This window comes from Odocoileus virginianus, chromosome 14 (assembly GCF_023699985.2).
Source record: "Odocoileus virginianus isolate 20LAN1187 ecotype Illinois chromosome 14, Ovbor_1.2, whole genome shotgun sequence".
In the NCBI taxonomy this organism is placed as follows: domain Eukaryota; kingdom Metazoa; phylum Chordata; class Mammalia; order Artiodactyla; family Cervidae; genus Odocoileus; species Odocoileus virginianus.
In genome coordinates this window covers 49,921,777-49,938,460 of record NC_069687.1, presented here as the reverse complement: position 1 = coordinate 49,938,460, position 16,684 = coordinate 49,921,777, and the positions used below count along the sequence as shown (strand labels likewise).

General features: G+C 42.7%; 1 protein-coding gene across 1 annotated transcript in view; it reads left to right on the top strand.

Moving 5' to 3' along the window:
- The first annotated feature begins 545 nt into the window (after positions 1-545).
- ELOVL7 (ELOVL fatty acid elongase 7) overlaps positions 546-16,684 on the top strand; it is a 75,378-nt gene continuing 59,239 nt past the window's right edge. Inside the window, exon 1 of the mRNA XM_020907849.2 lies at positions 546-797. The gene's annotated coding sequence lies outside the window, so the exon portion shown is untranslated. The remainder of the gene's footprint in view (positions 798-16,684) is intronic.

The window sequence follows — 16,684 nt, the reverse complement described above, 5'->3', positions numbered from 1 at the left end:
CTGCGGTTACGAATCAGGACAAGGAGGTTAACTGAGATTATATACGGTTTCCTCTTCATTGCTCTAATAGCCCCCTTCGCACCCCAATATTCGCCGCAACTCTCTAGTTTTTAATAAGTAGGGGTGGGGCTGACCTGCACTGGGCCTCTCGCGGCCGTTGGGTCTGGTCTCCATTTTAGACAATGAATTAACCCTCCGAACGAGCCTTTTCAGGAGCGAGAACTCCCTTTTTTTTCTACCGCTCCGCCGCCAGCCTCATCCTCAGCCAGCTTTTCCTCATTTCAGATTTTTCTGCAACTTAATCCTGAGTCATGCTTGACAACAGTTTTCACATTATTTAAGCCTTTATTATTTTAAGCCTCGAGATGACCTCAGGTGATGACATCTGTGATCAGAAAGAAATGTAATTAGTCCAGAGGCCAGAACCGATCTTCCTGAGCAGCCCTGGGTCCCCGGTCCCAGCCGCGACGCGAGCGGCGGCGCGCGGAGCCAGGCGGAGGAGGGGCGCCCGAGGCCGCGCGCACCTCGCAGCGGGTCCTTCCCAGCGGGCGGCTCCTCCCCGCGCCCCCTCGCGGGTACCTGGCGGCCGCGGAGGGCGGGCAGGGGGCGGCGCTGCGCGGCGTCACGCGGCAGGGTGGGAGAGCGGGCAGGTGACACCCCGGCCGCCTCCGCCCCTTTTCCAGCTTCGTCGGCGGCCAGGGCAGCAGGGGACGCTGTGAGGAGCTCCGCGTTCGCGCCGCCGCCCGCCGCCGCCCTCTGCTCGAGCGCCCGGGCGCTTCGGCTCCGCTCCTCGCGGGGTGAGTGCAGGGCTCCCAGCCGGGGGGCCGGGGCCTAACTTTTCCGGGGCGCAGAGGAGGAAAGATGGGGGGAGGAGAGGAAGAGGACCCCGACACCGGGGGATCGAGGGCAGCCTAGTGGAAGGAACTTGGGCGCGGCGCGCGAGGAGTGGGATCCGGGTCCGGAAGACTCAGGAGCCCGGCCAGGCCCTATCTGGACTCTGGGGGGCGCTTCGGAAGTTGTGGCCGCGGCGCCGGCGAGTGCCCAGGGTCAAAGACCTTTCCGCCAGCGGGCGGGGCCGCGGAGCTCACCTGCGCCCTCCCTGGGAGCCCCCCAGCCTCCCAGCCCCCAGCATCCCACAGGGACGGTGGTCCTCGCCGTCCCTGGGTTTTGAGCCCTCCCCGAGCTTTCCCGGGGGACCGGGCCCCGCTGTTCCAGGCGGGAGGACCAAGGTGCTTGCTGCTGGGACGGGGAGGAAGAGGGACCTCCTCGACCTTGACCGCCGAGGTCATTTTCCCAGCTCCGGGATCTGGCCTTGCTCGCCACAGCCTACCCCTACCCCGCCTGCCCGAGCCCCTTTCTTTCTGCTTCTTTCCCCTCTGGGGTGCTTTTGTGTCCTCGAGGCCAGAATGAACTCGGGGGCGTTGCTGTTGCAGCGGGCGCTGCCTTTCTGGCTGCCTGAACTGCATCCTGTCCCGGCAGCGGCTGCTGGCTGAGGAGAGGGATGAGTACAGAGCGGTAGAACAGGTCGTGCCGGAGATGGAAATCGGAAAGCCTGTTGTTTCATCTTCCGAGGTATCGTTGGCTAGAAAATGGGCCTTCCCCCCTAATCAACCAGCGCTGATTCAAACTTACCGGATGCCAAGGGAGCGTTCTTTAGAGCTCCCTGGGGAAGGCTGGGATAGGAAGGATCTGGTCTCTACCCCTGTCCAGCTTGGGGAAAACAAGTCCCACCACGACTGAAGGATAGTTTTGGCGACCAAGCCTTTTTCCTCTTACGATCTATTCCCTCGAAAAGCTTTTTCACTTAACCCTATATTCTCAGGTTACTTTTTCTTGCTCTTACTGTTTTACTGCCTTGAAAGAGTCATCATGCTTTTGATTGTCCCCAGTCTTCTTGCCCATCACTTGACTGTTAATTCCCTTACTTTGTAGTTTTTGTTTCTACTGCTGGCTTGAAATTGTTCCCCTCTAGGTCACTGAGGATTAAAAAAAAAAAAAAATTCCCTCCACCCCCAGTGGCAGACATGTATTGAATGCTTCTTGGCCTGGCACTGTTTGTTCTAAGAACTTGTATCAAATCTGTTAATTCTTGCAGCAGCCCTATGGAGTAAATAAATGAAAACATGATCCTTTTTCAGATAAGAGAACTGAGACACAGGAACTTGCCCAAAGGCACACAAGTAGCAGGAGGAGATTCCAACTGAGGTTCCAACTCAGGTGCTCTGGTCCAGGGCTGAGGCTGGTAACAACCACTGTGGGTACCCACTCACCTAGAGTTAGTTCCTTTCTTTCCTCCCTGACTTTCTTGAAGTCCTTGTGCTGTTTCTTGCTTCACTGGCCAGGCTCTCATTCTCTGGTTCCTTTTTTCCTTTTTGTGTAACTTTGCACTCATTTAGGTTTCCTTTTCATAGCATTTCATTACTTAGGTTATCACTGCTGCTTACTCACCTAAATTCTGTGGTGTCCATGGATCTTATTCAGTTTTCATGTAGCATCTATCAATGCATATTGTAACGCAGCAAGTCCCCCTCATGTGAAGAACCTTCCCGATTGTGAGCTTTCAAAGGTGCACGTGGGCATCTGGTTCCAGCAAGAAACCACAGTCTGCACCATCAATGTCAGGTGTGACTGAAACAGCAGCTTGCTCTCCATTTCCTTTTGCTGATGACCCTTCAGTTCTATCATCTCCCATCTCTCCTCCCCCCTCCAGTCAGTGCCTCTCCTTGCCTCTTCACTTGATGCCAGCTGCTGTACAACTGTACACATTTTCTTTATTTTTTGTGTTTGTTTTTTATGAATTATTTGTGTGAGAAGCATTACAAACCTATTACAATATAGTACTAACTCTGTTGGGCTTACAAACACACTCTTAGAATAGAACTTGGTCGTATGTAGGGGATTTACTGTATTTCATTTGGATTTGTCTTGCTTTGCCCCAAAGCATTTCTAGTTAACACCAGTTATGTTGGCTTCCCTCCCCTTTATCATAGTCACCCAAGTGCAAAACTCAGAGGTCGTGTCTCATATCACACTTTTCCCAATCATGAAACCTCTTCTGTTCAGCTTTTACCTTGTCTCTTCCTTCTAGCCTTCCTCATTCTCACTTCTGTTCCCTTCTCTTTACCAGTCTCCCTCTTCCCCACTGCTGAACATTTGTTTATCACTTATGTCATTTTTTATTGTTGGTTAGCTTCTTTCATCAATAGTCATGGTCCATAGAAAGACTGTAAACAAAGTAAAGCTAACTTTTCAAGCCTTGCAACTAGGATCTGCTTGATAAATATTTGCAGAATATGATGCAAGATGAATTAAGGTAGCATATATTGGGTGGGTTGGATGATGATAGAAAATTTAAAAAATTTTAAGCTGGGTTTTAGAAGATGTTAAGGAGTTTGTTTTGGTAAACATGCGGGAGCTGGCAGACGATGCAGAAGAGGAGTTGGCCTCTGTCAGCTACATTGCTGCAGACAGAAACCCGCCTATCCTGGCTAAACATTCCACTTAGAAGTGTAATGAATAAGGACCATATCAACAGAGAATCATGAATCCTAATCTTATCCTAGCAAAACAAGATATGAAACCACAGTGAGTTACATGAAAACCCCAATTTTACTGACAAAGATAACACATACATAAAAATGCAGAAAACGTAAATGAAGAGATTACCACAGTAGATAATTTAGAAGTAGAATAACTGTCTTATTCTGACAGTAGATATGATATTTGGATGAGACTGAAGACAGGCTAAATGGGAGTCTTTTCTCAAAACCTCTCTGTAGGGTGATGTGGGTCTGGATTGATCCTGAAAGGCATTGTTGAAGAACTGGCTGTGCTTGGGGAGGTCTGAGGTGAGGGGAAAAGAAAACTGGAAGGTGTCAAAGTGGTGAGATTGGGGAGCCAAGAAGAGAGTTTTCCCGCACATGATTCTACCACAGTAAACATTTTGCCATTTTACCTTTGTCTTTCTCATTTTTTTAAATACACCTCTATCATACTACATATAGAGTTTTAATATTTTATATTTCCTTGCAATATATAGTAAGCATTTTTCATATAATTTCTAAAACTCCTATTATTTGCATTTATTCCAATAATTGTAATATGATTTCCTTAACTAATCCTCTGTTGTTGGATAGGTGTATTAGCAATAATTATAAACAACTCACATTGCAGTAATGCTTACCTTTGCAGATATGTCATTGTACAAATTGGGATTTGTTTCTTTATGCTAGGCAATGGAATGTATGTAAAAGAAAGCCTCTGTCTTCAGATAATTACTATTTGAGTTGAAGAAATAAGACTTTTTCTAATTTGTTTAATTGTTTATTCTTCTTGGTGTACTACATGTGCAAACATCAGCTTTAGAATATGAAAGAATTTTGGAGCCTTTGTATATATAGTTGGGTAAACTCCAGGAGTTGGTGATGGACAGGGAGGCCTGGCGTACTGCCGTTCATGGGGTCGCAAAGAGTCAGACACAACTGAGCAACTGAACTGATATATAGTAGTATGTTAAATTGAGAGCTAATCTTGAATTTCAATAAAATACATCATAAAATAGAGAAAGAAGCATCCCATAAACACAAATTGGACTCATCCAATTTGGACTGCTGCTGCTGCTGCTGCTATGTCACTTCAGTCATGTCCGACTCTGTGTGATCCCATAGACGGCAGCGCCCCCGTCCCTGGGATTCTCCAGGCAAGAACACTGGAGTGGGTTGCCATTTCCTTCTCCATTGTGTGAAAGTGAAAAGTGAAAGTGAAGTTGCTCAGTCATGTCCGACTCTCTGCGACCCCATGGACCGCAGTCTACCAGGCTCCTCCATCCATGGGATTTTCCAGGCAAGAGTACTGGAGTGGGGTGCCATTTGCCTTCTCTGCTAATTTGGACTACTTACATTATAAAAAGCTGAACACTCAAGCACTTTATAGGATCAGTCTTTTTTTTTAAAAAATTGAGATTTTTAATTACTCTTAATTGATTTAGATAGGAGAAGGGGCTGACAGAGGATGAGATGGTTGGATGGCATCACCAACTCAATGGACATGAGTTTGAGCAAGCTCTGGGAGTTAATGATGGACAGGGAAGCCTGGTGTGCTGCAGTCCATGGAATCACAGAGTCAGACACAACTGAGTGACTGAATTGAACTGATTTAGATATATCAAAAGCACATGTTATTGCCTTGCCAAGTAAAATTATCCTTTTTGTTGGTGATAAATATGTCCAAAGAGATAGATATTTCCATTATTCAGATGAACTAAGTTATCATATAATATATAACTTGTAACACTGCCATGTTAAAGACAAATCTGCATCCACTTGGAGCAGCAGCCACAGGCCTTGACCACCAGCAGCCCAGCTCCTTTGTTTCCTCCAATATTAATTATAGAGTCAAACTCAGCCAAAATTTGGAAATTTCAGAAGTTCAAATTCAATAAACATCTGAGTGTCAGGCTTGCCTCAGGCAAAGTGGTTGGCAGGATGCTGAAGCTCATCCAGGTCTGTGTGGGTTCAAGGGAGGTAAATACAGTACAGTGTGAAAAACTGTGATTAACACAGACAGAGCGTGGGGAAAGGGGAAGGCAGGCCAAACTGTCCTCCTGAGCCGAAAGAAGGAATACTGGAAGCAGAGAAATGGTCTGAGGGCTGGAAGTCAAATTCGGGCTGTGGTGCATTCAGAGAACTGGAAACACTAAAAATCACTGCAGAGCAGGGTGTTATAGGTTGCTAGGCATGCTTAGCTTATTGAGGGCTGCATTTCATCTAGTAAAGATTTTGGATTTTACCCTACAGGCAATGTTGGGGAGGGGGTCTTTGGAGCCCTTTAAGAAGGGAAGGGACCTGTTCAGATTTGTATTTCAAAAGCACGCCTCTGCACTTGCAACTTCATCATTCTGGAACCTCTCCCTCGCCTGTGGAGCTTTATCTCTTTTCTTGATCTGACCCTGGAAAGGACAGCTCCCTTCACTGTTTACATGAGATATCTTGATTATGCTCAGTGTACACAGCGATTTGGGAATAGAAAATGAGCTTGTGGCAAATGTTTATAGAATGCACGCTCTTGCTAACGATTACGAGGGGGAAAGGAGCATCTTTTAGGTATCAGTCAATAGTTGCAGTCAGGCACTTTCTGTGCATTTTTCTCACAAATTGTCTGAAGACAGCAAGGTCTGCACCAGAATCCTCACAGCGCACGTGGGTACAGAAAAGTGAAGAAAGGTGCTCGGGTGAAGAAGCAGAAAGTGTGCTCAGCAAGGGTCCAGGTTACAAGTGTGCAGCCAGGATTTAAACCCAAGTATAGTTACAACATTCAGGCTCTTCCGCCTTAGTATACTAACTTTGAGGGTTGATAATTTAGAGGGTGTCTCTTAAGACACTAGGGTTCTGATATCCAACACTAGTTTTGTGAGGTCCCAAGTAGCTAAAATGGTGAAAAATCTGCCTGCAATGCCGGAGACCTTAATTTGATCCCTGGGTCGGGAAGATCCTCTGGAAAAGGGAATGGCAACCCACTCAGTATTCTTGCCTGGAGAATCCCATGAACAGAGGAGCCTGCCTGGCTATAGTCCACAGGATTATAAAGGGTCATGCAGGACTGAGCAACTAATACTTAATTCTGAAGGACAACCATAAAGATAAACCTGATTTTAGACTTCTAGGATCAGTGGTAGAAATATGAGAACTAGAAAAAGAGAGTTTGGCAAGTTGTCCCTCATCTAAATACAGCCCCTCTTTGTCTCCTTCCTTTCCATCCCAAATTGTGGGATTTTTGTCTTAATAGCACATTTATGATGTATTTGTTTGCTTATTATAGTTACATGGTGTAACATGGACAGATCAGAAGGAAAGGCTGCTTGTATCTCATGGGGTTTTATCCTTAGTCTGTCCAGGGCTTTTCTGCCCAATCCTCTTCTTATTATTTCCTGCCTTCTCTAGGCAGACAGTGCTGTGCTGGATCCTGCAAGCCCAAAGATGTATGTCTGAGAAGCTAACAAACTAATGCTGACCTCACACATTAGGCCCTCTGCTTTTATCCTGAGATTTGCTACAAGGCACATTCTTATACCTTCAGCCTTTGAAAAATTTCTTTGAAATTCTAACAAGTGAGACTTTAACCTGAAGAAAGAAAGAAGATAGAAGTCACATTCTTAGGAAACCAAAGTCAAGTGACTGCTTATAGAATAACTTATTGCTGAGGAAGTGTGGAATTTAAAAAGTGAAGCGTCAGGACCACTATTCATTGTCCAAAGGGAGGAGAAAGGGGGTAATAGATATAATATTCAACATTAAGTATAGTCAATATTTTTGCAATTAAAAAATAGAAATATATTAGGTTGAACATATTCAGTTGACATTTCTCTAGGAAAAAACATTTGGATATTGTCAGTTACATATGATTCATCCTAATATGGGGCTTCCAAGGTGGCAATAGTGGTAAAGAGCCTGCCTGCCAATGCAGGAGACATAAGAGACGGGAATTCAATCCCTGGGTCAGGAAGGTCCCGTGGAGGAGGGCATGGCAACCCCCTCCATTATTCCTGCCTGCAGAATCCCATGGACAGAGGAGCCTGGTGGGCTACAGTCCATAGCGTCACAGAGTCAGACACGACTGAAGCGACTTAGCATGCACACATCCTAATGTAAAGATAATCCTCTTGACATCTAACTGGTTGACCCTACGAGCCCATGTTCATTTCTCCATAAAACAGACCAAATGCTGCCCAGATATGATGAATATGGGCTTCTAGCAGCCTGTTCCCTGCTCCTCGACTGGGTCAGTGACTGTCTTTATTGCAAGCCTATTGGTGTCAGTTATGCTTGTTATTGTGATTAGGTAGTTTAAATGTGTATAAATCTATAAAAGTACAAAAGGAAAGAGAATTCCTGGAAAGAGAATGTTATATTCTTTGGAAAGTTTGGAAAGTTATATTCTTTGGAAATCTATAAAAGTACAAAAGGAAAGAGAATTCCTGGGAAGAGAATGTTATATTCTTTGGAAAGTTTCCTTTAAAGCGAGTGACTTAAAAAGTAGGCAGGAGAACTGTAAAGAATTGGAGAGAAAATTTTGAAAGCTTGAAAGATAATATCCTAAGCTTGCTTTGCAATTTCTTCTGTTTGTTTTCTTTTTGTTTTTTAGTTTTCAGTCCATATAGAACACTATAAGTGAGAATTGTAGAAAATAAATTTTGACTATGGTTTATGTGAGAAAAATATTGGACAGGAATTCTTCCTCAAGGGAAATCTTAAAACTACTTTGGAAAACTGGGAAATTAGTGCTTATTAATATGTCTTAAGGTAAAGTACATGTTTATGGTATGTATATAATTTGTTGATTCTTCCAACAATTTTTTTTTTATTAACCAACCAGAACCAGTCAAGATTGCAGCAGTATTTTTTTTTTAAATTACAACTGTTAGACTGTAATCATTTATGCTGTTTCATAGTAGGTTGTCAGAACCTCTGCCTCTAGGTATTTTATGCACCTCATTAATAAAGACAAGTGAAACTTTGCCATTTAGATTGTAAAAAGCAGAGTACATGTAGATTTTTTTTCCTTTGCTTAGCATACCATACTAATGGTACATATTCAACTCTACTTCTTATTTTAAATTAGGCCTTTAGTATCCATATAATATTTAAGCTTATTTTATTTTATTTTTTTAAGCTTATTTTAATAATGTGAACCAATACATAGCACCTAGAGCTGGTTCCTACCTCTCTTAAATAACTTCCATAAAGATTGAAAGCAAAAATACAAAGGCTAGCATTAGCTAGAATCAGTTAAACTTGATCAATTTCTTAGTGTTACTAAGTTGGTAAGTTGAATTAGGCAAGGTATAATTTATTCCAGATTCAAATGTTTGTTATAGTGGTATGATAATTATTTTCTGAAACATTATAACAGGTTAGTGAAGAAGACCAAACATAAAATGTGAAAAATAAAAATACACTTTATGATAATAGCATTTATTGAACACTTGCTGTATGCCAGGCACTTTGCTAAATTCTAATGTGCCTTATCTTATTTAATCTTCACAGAAGCACTGCTAGGAGGATGGTAGTGTTTCTATTGTATAGACAAGAAAACTGATGCATATAGAAGTTGAGTGACTTGTCCAAGGTCATGTGGTTAGAGACAGCGTTGGAAATCAGACCCAGTTCAGTCTGTGCTCCAATGCCCACATGCCCATGCTCTTACCACTTTATAATGTAAGTACTCTTAATCTGAATTTGTAATATAGATTTTTTTTTCCTTTTGGAAGCAGTTTATTTGAGAGGTGGTCCTAGGCAGTAATAGCAGGCACAGGGGAAGGGAGGCAGCCAGTACAAAGAGTGCTAATGAAGATGGTACTACTACTGTGGGCGCCGAGGCCTCCCTCCCACTGGGATACTCCTCAGACTTATCTATCCAAGGGGCACAGAAGTAAAAACTTCGTTGGGACATGTGCATGTGTTTTAAAAGACACGTTAGAGTGTTTTACACTTGGAAAGGACCTTAGAGGTCCTTTAGATCAACTTCTTTTACGGATGAGACAACCGAGGCCCAGCAAGGACAGCTCATTTGGCCAAGGCTGTGTGTGTGTTAGTCACTCAGTCATCTCCAACTCTTTGTGATCCCAGGGACTGTAGCCCGCCAGGCTCCTCTGTCCTGGAATTCTCCAGGCAGGAATACTGGGATGGGTTGTCATTTCTTCCTCCAAGGGATCTTCCCGACCCAGGGATTGAACCTGGGTCTCCTGCATTGCAGGCAGATTCTTTACCTTCAGAGACACCAGGGAAGTCCAGTTAAGGCCATAAGCCTATTTAAAATGTGGGGATCAGAGTCACATATATAAAAAAAACATGGTTACCAGGAGGAAGAGTGGGAAGGTATAAACTGGGAGATAGGGATTGACATATACACACTACTATATATAAAATAGATAACTGATAAGGACCTTTCTATGTATAGCACAGGGAACTCAACTCAATAGTATGTAATGACCTATGTGGGAAAAGAATTTTAAAATGAGTAGATATATGTATATGTATGACTAATTCACTTTGCCGTACACCTGAAACTAATGCAACAGTATAAATCAACTATACTTCAATTTTTAAAACATTGTTTTTAATTAGGAAATAAAACAAAAATGTGGGGACTAGAAACGAGTTCTCCTGATTAGAGTCTAAATGGTTTTCTGACTTGCTAATTATTTTGTCTTCATTAACCTTAACTCTGAATATGACTTCACTACTGAATCTGTTTTTTTAAGATTTTTTTTGATGTGGACCATCTTAAAATTCTTTATTGAATTTGTCATAATATTGCTTCTGTTTTATGATTTTTTTTTTTTGACCCAAAGGCGTGTGGGATCTTAGCTCGCAACCTGGGATCATTCCCACACCCCCTGCACTGGGAGGCAAAGTCATAATCACCGCCAGGGAAGTCCCACTACAGAAAGTTTAAAGCCCCTAAATTGCCCCACCCATCCTTGTCTGTAAGTAACAACATTAGTTAGTCCTGTAGATTTTACTGTACATCATGGCCAGGACAAGGATTATGTTTCCCCTGTGTGATGAGTGGGAAATCAAAGCAATGCGATGTTTCTCATTCTAAGGCCCACGAATTATAGAAGCTAACCCTGAACCATGACTGAAAATGGAAAAGAAGAAAAATACATTATCTTAGCCAACACAGCTAAACCATCCAGCCCAACCCATGCTAGCTCATCTAACAGCCCCTAACACTCATTCTCTGTCCTTAGTCATAGTTCATCACCTTTAGGTGACTGCCTGAGAATCTCATGGAAGTAGCATCTGTGGGGCTGGATGGGGTGAGGTCAGAGGAGAGTTGGTGCCCACTGCTTTTCTCGGCACCCCCTAAAAGATCTGTCAACCCACAATCTTTCACTGTTTCATCAGGAGATAGAGCAAGGATGGGTTGTTAACCGTTTCCTTACTACCAAACAAGTATGTGCTGCTGTTTTTCCTCCTTGTCCTTCTTTGCCTGTACTTGGCATGAAAGAAATTCTTTGCATACATCATCTCAGTTCTTAGTGTAACCCTGAGTGATGTGTATCTCAGCTCAATTTTAGAGACAAAAATTTGAGACCCCAAGAAATTTAGGTGATTTCTGCTAAGGTCACTGCAGGGTGGGTGGCAGGTCATGTCTGACTCTTTTTGACCCCATGGACTGTAGCCCACCAGGCTCCTCTGTCCATGGGGGTTTTCCAGGCAAGAACACTGCAGTGGGTTGCCATGCCCTCCTCCAGGGGATCTTCCCAACCCAGGGATCAAACCCAGGTCTCTAAGCATTGCAGGCGGATTCTTTACCATCTGAGCCACCAGGGAAGCCCAGACCTGGGTCTAGAATGCAGATATTCCGATTACACAGCCTGCTACTTATTCTGTGTGACCTTAAAATCTATTTCTTCACCTTTAGTAAAGAGTCATGGAGGACAGCAGATAATATGCTTATGAAATAGGACAGTTACAAAGTTTGTGCGTGATAATATATAATTTGCATTCCACATTAAAAAATATACTTGAAATGCTCACAATAAATATATTAAGATCCAAGCACAGGAGGGGGAAATCTAGGTGATAGAATTATGATAAATGGAACACTGAGTTTTAACTACTAGCTGGGAGTAGATGAAAGAGTAAGATGGTATTACCACAACTCTAATGGTTTGGTTTTTTTCACATAAAAGATCAATTTTTAAGGTAATTTTTTTCCCCTAGAAATGAATTATAGGAGGAATTTATTTATCAAGTAGGTTCTTATAAAAAGGATCTTAAATCACTTCATGTAAATATAATGCTTTCAATAATAGTTTTGATAAAGATGGAAAAATATTCTTTAATTATTATTTCATTTTGGCCCAGCCATGTGGCGTGTGGCATCTTATTTCCCTGTTTATTTCATTTTGGCCCAGTTTATTCATTTTGTTTATTGGCCCAGTTTATTCATTTGTTTATTCATTTGGCCCAGTTTATTCATTGTTTGTTTGTTCATTGGCCCAGTTTATTCAGTTGTTTATTCATTGGCCCAGTTTATTCAGTTGTTTATTATTTCATTTTGGCCCAGCCATGTGGCATGTGGCATCTTAGTTCCCTGATCAGGGATTGAACCTGTGCCCCCAGCAGTGGAAGCATAGAATCTTAACAACTAGACCACTAGGAAAGTCCCATATATTAATATTGGCTCTTGGTAACTAATTTATTATGGACAGTAATGAAGGTAAACTCTGAAGCACCTCTTCAGAGGCATCAGGGTTAGGCTAATAAAGTTTTATTGTTCAGTTGCTTAGTCATGTCCAACTCTTTGCAGCCCCATGGACTGTAGCACACAGCGTTTCCCTGTCCTTCACCATCTCCCTGAGTTTGTTCAAACTCATGTCCATTGAGTTGCATGATGCCATCCAACCATCTCATCCTCTGTTGTCCCCTTCTCCTCCCACCTTCAATTTTCCCCAGCATCAGAGTCTTTTCCAATGAGTCAGTTCGTCCCATCAGATGGCCAAAGTATTGGAGCTTCAGCATCAGTCCTTCCAATGAATATTCAGGATTGGTTTCCTTTACAGTGACTGGTTTGATCTCCTTGCAGTCCAAGGGACTTTCAAGAATATTCTCTAGGACCACAGTTCAAAAGCATCAGTTCTTTGATGCTCAACTTCTTTATGGTCCAACTCTCACATTTGTACATGGCTACTGGAAAAACCATAGCTTTGACTATACGGACCTTTGTCAGCAAAGTGATGTCTTGACTTTTTAATATGTTGTCTAGGTTTGCCATAGCTTTCCTTTCAAGGAGCAATTGTCTTTTAATTTCATGGCTGCAGCCACCATCTGCAGTGATTTTGGAGCCCAAGAAAATAAAATCTGTCACTATTTCCATTGTTTCCCCATTTATATGCCATGAAGTGGTGGGACTGGATGCCATGATCTTAGTTTTTTGACTGTTGCGGTTTAAGCCAGCTTTTTCACTCTCCTCTTTCACCTTCATCAAGAGACTCTTTAGTTTCTATTTGCTTTCTGCCATTAGGTTGGTATCATCTGCATATCTAAGGTTTTCTCATGGCAATCTTAGTTGTGATCCACATCGTCAAAGGCTTTCACATAGTCAATGAAACAGAATTTGACCTCTGGTTCCTCTGCCCTTTCTAAATCCAGCTTGTCCATGTGAAATTTCTCCGTTCATGTACTGCTGAAGCCTAGCTGGAAGGATTTTGAGCTTTGCCTTGCTAGCATGTGAAATGAACACAGTTGTATGGTAGTTTGAACATTCTCATAGACTTCCCTGGTGACTCAGATGGTAAAGAGTCTGCCTGCAGTGCAGGAGACCCAGGTTCAATCCTTGGGTCAGGAAGATCCCCTGGAGAAGGGATGGCTACCCACTCCAGTGTCCTTGCCTGGAGAATCCCATGGACAGAGGAGCCTGGTGGGCTACAGTCCTTGTGTTGCAGGCTACAGTCCCTGTGTCAGACACAACTGAGTGGCTAACACTTCCACATTTGAACATTCTTTGGCATTGCCCTTCTCTGGGATTGGGATGAAAACTGACCTTTTCCAGTCCTTTGGCCACTGCTCAGTTTTCCAATTTGCTAGCATATTGAGTGTAGCACTTTAACAGCATCATCTTTTAGGATTTTATATAGCTCAGCTGAAATTCCATTACCTCTACTAGCTTTGTTCGGAGCAATGCTTCCTAGGCCCACTTGACTTCCCACTCTAGGATGTCTGGCTGTAGGTGAGTGACCACACCATTGTGGTTATCCCAGTTATTAAGGCCTTTTTTGTGCAGTTCTTCTGTGTATTCTTGCCTCTTCTTAATATCTTTTGCTTCTGTTAGATCCTCACCGTTTCTGTCCTTTTAACCATTCAACATCACAATAATTCAAGTCTATGCCCCAACCACAAATGCTAAAGAAGCTGAAGTTGAAGTTGAACGGTTCTATGAAGACCTACAAGACCTTCTAGAACTAATACCAAAAAAGATGTCCTTTTCCTCATAGAGAATTGGAATGCAAAAGTAGGAAGTCAAGAGATGCCTGGAGTACTAGGCACATTTGACCTTGGAGGATAAAATGAAGCAGGGCAAAGGCTAATAGAGTTTTGCCAAGAGAATGCACTGGTCATAGCAAACACTCTCTTCCAAAAACACAGGAGATGACTTTACACATGGACATCACCAGATGGTCAATACCAAAATCAGATTGGTTATATTCTTTGCAGCAGACAAGGGAGAAGCTCTGTACAGTCAGCAAAAACAAGACCTGGAGCTGACAGTGGCTCAGATCGTGAGCTCCTTATTGCAAAATTAAGACTTAAATTAATAAAGTTTAGGTTCTTAGAATGATTACAGTAACAACTCATCCTAAGTAAAGCAGGTTTTTTAGACCTAAGATTAGTCTAAGGATGGGCATTAGAGGGTTCATACTATCTCAAAAACATGAAATTTATGTATACATTATTGTTTCTAGAGCAGTAGCACACAGCACCACAGTTTCAAAGCCTCATAGTCTCAAAGGCTATTGATTTAGGAGATACATGAAATAAAATATGTAAAATGCTTAATAAAGTTTCACTTATAAACATGTACAAGGATTAGCTTTTAATGTTAATGTTAGAATTAAGCATATAATGTCCACATGAACCAACTGTGTGGAATTTATCCAAGTTGCAAAGACACAGTTAGCACTAATAGGGAGGCCTCTGAACAGAGAGATCACCTTCATCCATGGTAGTTTTCATTTCTGTTTTCCCGGTTCTCTAGGAAAAACGACTTCTGCTTTAAGTGTTAAATCAATATTCACTAGTTTACGAAATAAACCTTGACTATTTTCTGTGTGTTAGACACTGGAGATGCAGAAATCTGGAAGTGAACCCCTCTCCTCCTTTCTTTCTGTATCTCATGCTCACATCCAACTTAGTGTCCATCATGTCAGGTATGTCCCCAAAGTGTATCCTGAATCCATCTGCTTCAATAAACTCCTAATCCTGCTGCCTCCCTACCATCAATTCTCTACCAAGCAAGCAAGTTAATTTTTAAACACATAAATCAGATCATGTTACTGCTTTGCTTAAAAGCCTCTGATGAGAGTTTCAGTTTTATAAGATGTAAAGAGTTCCAAAGATGGATGGAGGTAATGGTTGCTCAACAATATGAATGTACTTAATACCACTGAACAATGCCCTTAAAAATGGTTAGTTGGTAAATTTTATGTGTATTTTATTATTTATAATTAAAAATAATCATACAACAACAAAAAGTCTTTGATGGTTCCCCATTGTACCTAGAATAAAAACCCTGACTCTTTCACTGAGGCCTCGAGACCCCGTGTACCCATTTCTCTGAGTTATCTAGCATCAGTCTCTTCCTTGGCTCTGCTTGCTATTACTCCAACATACTGTTTGTCCCTGCCTCTGGCCTTTGCCCTTGCCTTTGTCTCCTCCAGGACTGTTCGCCCCTCAGATCCTCTCATATGTTCTAGAACTTTCTGACTCCACTCCTAGTGTTGCTGTCCTCTGCCTCTGTTGACCCAGTGGTATCAGTCTGTCATGTTTCATTTCTTCATGACTTTTGCCACATTTAAGTTTGGCTAATCTTTGTTTTGAGCTTCCCTGATGGCGCCACAAGTAATGAGTCCACCTGCAATGCAGGAGACACAGGGGACACGGGTTCAGTTCCTGGGTTGGGAAGATCCCCTGGAGAAGGAAATGGCAATCCACTCCAATATTCTTGCCTGGAAAATCCCATGTCAGAGGAGCCTGGTGTACACTCCAAAGTGTCATAAACAGTTCAGTTCAGTCACTCAGTCGTGTCCAGCTCTTTGTGACCCCATCAACCGCAGCACGCCAGGCTTCCCTCTCCGTCACTGACTCCCGGAGTTTACTCAAACTCATGTCCATCGAGTCGGTGATGCCATCCAACCATCTCATCCTCTGTCGAACCCTTCTCCCGCCTTCAATCTTTCCCACCATCAGGGTCTTTTCAAATGAGTCACTTCTTCCCATCAGGTGGCCAAAATATTGGAGTTTCAGCTTTAGCATCAGTCCTTCTGGTGAATATTCAGGACTGATTTCCTTTAGGATGGACTGGTTGGATCTCCTTGCAGTCCAAGGGACTCTCAAGAGTCTTCTCCAACACCACAGTTCAAAAGCCTCAATTCTTTGGTGCTCAGGTTTCTTTATAGTCCAACTCTCACATCCATACATGACTACTGGAAAAACCATCACTTTGACTAGATGGACCTTTGTTGGCAAAGTAATGTCTCTGCTTTTTAATATGCTGTCTAGGTTCATCATCACTTTCCTTCCAAGGAGCAAGCATCTTTTAATTTCATTGCTGCAGTCACCATCTGCAGTGATTTTGGGGCCCCCCAAAAATAAAGTCAGCCACTGTTTCCACATCTATTTGCCATGAAGTGATGGGACCAGATGCCATGATCTTAGTTTTCTGAATGTTGAGTTTTAAGCCAACTTTTTCACTCTCCTCTTTCACTTTCATCAAAAGGCTCTTCAGTTCTTTGCTCTCTGCCATAAGGGTGGTGTCATCTGCATGTCTGAGGATATTGATATTCATTTCTGTGGAACACTGCAATCCTGGATTAGGCTGGATAAATGAATTGTATGGGGATGACAGAGAATGAGATGCTTGGGTGGTATTGCTGAGTTTGAACAATTCTGGGAGGTGG